The 3,156-nt window shown below is 42.9% G+C and overlaps 1 non-coding gene across 1 annotated transcript; it reads right to left on the reverse strand.

Moving 5' to 3' along the window:
• Positions 1-2,799: 2,799 nt before the first annotated feature.
• Positions 2,800-2,906, reverse strand: LOC118489779. The gene has a single exon (XR_004887793.1). It is a non-coding gene; the product is annotated as a small nucleolar RNA R71 (small nucleolar RNA).
• Between the last annotated feature and the right edge of the window lie 250 nt (positions 2,907-3,156).

Genomic DNA, 3,156 nt, shown 5'->3' on the forward strand with positions numbered 1-3,156 from the left:
AACCTTTTTTCTAACATTTTGATTTGATTAGACGTTGAGAATAAACTGGTACTAACAGCTCTTGTGTCCTTGGACGACCTCTGTATCTTACCAACACTATACTACGTCCACGATGGGTGCACTTGCCCATATGTGTGTTTAGTGTTAGTAAATATCGTGTTTTATAAATTTAAAACTTGGCTAAAAAGTGTAAAAAGGGCTTAAAATATATACCTAAAATATAACACACTTCACGCACATCAGTAATCGAGTTAACAACAACATCAAATCATTGAATTGTTTTATACCTATATGTGGTAATTAAAACGTGTTAACAAACTTTGAACTCACCAGTGTCGTCTCGTCTGACACACTTGTCTACATGCTTGCAGGTTGTTAGATTCTTGGTTATGGACTTGCTATCTGGGAGTGCTGGAGTGGTCATGGGTCGAGACTCTTGGACACTTGTTTCGTTGGTTTTGAACACTTGTTTTGAAACAGTTGATTAACAATTTACAATATGCTTCCGCTGAACGTTTACTTTGGTTTTAACTTATGACTTGGATTTATATTATGAAATGAATTGAATGTTTTATTTAAATATTTATTATTGGTTCAATGTGATTGGTGGCTTGGATCCTGGTACGTCACACGTCCCGCGGTGTTTCCGCATGTGGTATTTTAGGGGTGTGACAGTTTGGTATCAGAGCCACTGGTTATAGTGAACTAGGTTTTAAAACGTTTTAAAAAAAACAGACTATAACCGAACAACTTCGAAAATCGACCATGACACTCAGCTCCAGATTGCAAGGTTCGTATCTCGTTTACTTATTGCATAGCATATCTAGTATACCTTCATGTATGATGTTGCATGTGATTGCACACTTAGCATTACAGACTGAATTCATGTGTATTTGCCTAGGTTATGTGGTTGATAGAGTCACAGTGTGATATCTCGTTTGACTTTCGTGGCTTACGTTTTGTGGTGTCTTGTGTCTTACTACTCGGATTTGAGGAACCTTTTAGCATAAGTTAGGAGGAGCTGAGATAAACATGCAAATCGCATTGTTATTATGGGTGGACACATAATAATAATGTGGGGTGCATGTGAGTCCTAGTGAGCCTTAACGAGTGTGAAAGAGGTTCCGCTCTGTTGATTGACGTAAACTTAGTAGTCTGTAGAAGCCTTCGTGAGCTTTGACCCTCACCTTATCTCGACTCTTAACCTGTCCTCTTTCTTATATAGAATCATGAGTGGATGAGGACATGGGTGTGGTCACATTGCGATGACTCAGGCCGAGCTGACAAATTTGATTAACACCCGTGTGGCTGAGGCCTTGGAAGCCTATCAAGCTGGTACGATATGTGCCAAATCTTCTTTATTCTTGTGTCGCGTACACAAGTCTTACCCTTGTGTTGTATTTTTCTTTCCTCAATTAGGTCAGCAAGCGAATCAGAATCAAAACCATCTGCCTGCTTGCACATTCAAGACATTCATGGATTGTAAGCCACATGGATTGTAAGCCACAGACGTTCAGTGGGACTGAAGGGGCTATGGGGTTACTACGTTGGTTTGAGAAGGCTGAGTTGGTGTTCGCTATGTGTAACTGTCCCGAGGGGGACCGTGTGAAGTATGCTATAGGCACTTTGGAGGATGGTGCCTTAACTTGGTGGAATGCCCAGGTGCAGATGTTGGGCATCGAGATGGCTAACGCCACTACTTGGGATGATTTCAAGGATTTAATGTGGGAGGAGTACTGTACTCGTGATGAGATTCAGAAACTTGAGAACGAGTACTACGATCTGAAGATGGAAGGGTCTGAAATTGAAGCGTTCACTAAAAGGTCACATGAGCTAGCAAACATGTGCCCTAACTTGTCTCGACCCCCACCTCAAAGAATGGAACTATACATCAAGGGCCTAGAACCATCGGTAAAGAGTTTGGTCACTGCTGTAAACCTCAACAATCTGCCTCAGATCATCTGTTTAGTACACAAGACTACCGACCAAGAGGTCGAGCATGGTGCGTTACCGCCACGTGTTTCTACTACTACCCCTACTGCTACAGCTACCACACCTGCTAGTGATAACAAGCGCAAATGGAACGATACTGATAAAGCAACACGGGGCTGTGTCAGTGCGACACGGGGCTGTGTCGGTGCAACACGGGGCCGTGTCCAACTTTCCAGTAACAAGGATCTGGAAAGCAATCGCTGTATCTCCGACTACGGGCCGTGTTCACTGAGCACGGGGCCGTGGTGAACTTCCTGACCAACATTCTTTTCTGTTTTTATTGCAGGACTTGGAACCAGACACCACATCTGAACTTTCAACATAGTGTATGAGCTCCAGTTCTAGTAGAGACATAAAAGAACCTCTAGAAGAACCCGAACGTTTTTCTCAGAAAAAGACTTAAAGCTAAAAACCAAGAGAAGGTTCCGGGGGACCCACTTCCAATGGCGGACCAACGTACCCTCAAGGATTACCTACGACTCACCATGGGTAATCTCGGCGCCACTATCAATGCACCGAATGTTGAAGCCAACAACTTCGAACTTCGGCCACATTCAAAACTCCGCAACTATCCATGGGCTTGTGGACGAGGATCCCCATCTACAAATTACTAATTTCTTAGAAATATGTGATACCTTTCGGATCAATGGAGCATCAAATGACGCCATCCGCCTTCGAATGTTTCCGTTTTCACTAAAAGACCGAGCAAAAGCTTGGCTCAACGCCCTCCCAGTTGGTTCGGTAAACACCTTGGATGAAATAGCCCAAAAGTTTCTCTATAAGTATTTCCCTCCTGCTAAAACGGCTAAATTAATGATTGAAATTAATACATATTCACAAGAGGATGGGGAATCCTTATATGAAACTTGGTAAAGGTTCAAGGAGTTATTGCGAAAGTGTCCTCATCATGATCTTGCGGTATGGCAACAAGTATCCACTTTCTACAATGGGTTGTTGCCACACACAAGACAAACACTTGACTCTAGCTCCGGGGGACTTTTAGGTAATCGTCGCCCACATGAAATATACAATCAAATTGAGGAAATTGCTCAAACCAATTTTTAGTGGCACACTCCCCGAGGCAATAAATCTATTGCCCCGGGCGCCCATAAGGTTGATGAAAGCACTTCTTTACAAGCCCAAATCGAGGCCCTCTCTTCAAAA

This window comes from Helianthus annuus, chromosome 2 (assembly GCF_002127325.2).
Source record: "Helianthus annuus cultivar XRQ/B chromosome 2, HanXRQr2.0-SUNRISE, whole genome shotgun sequence".
Lineage (NCBI taxonomy): Eukaryota > Viridiplantae > Streptophyta > Magnoliopsida > Asterales > Asteraceae > Helianthus > Helianthus annuus.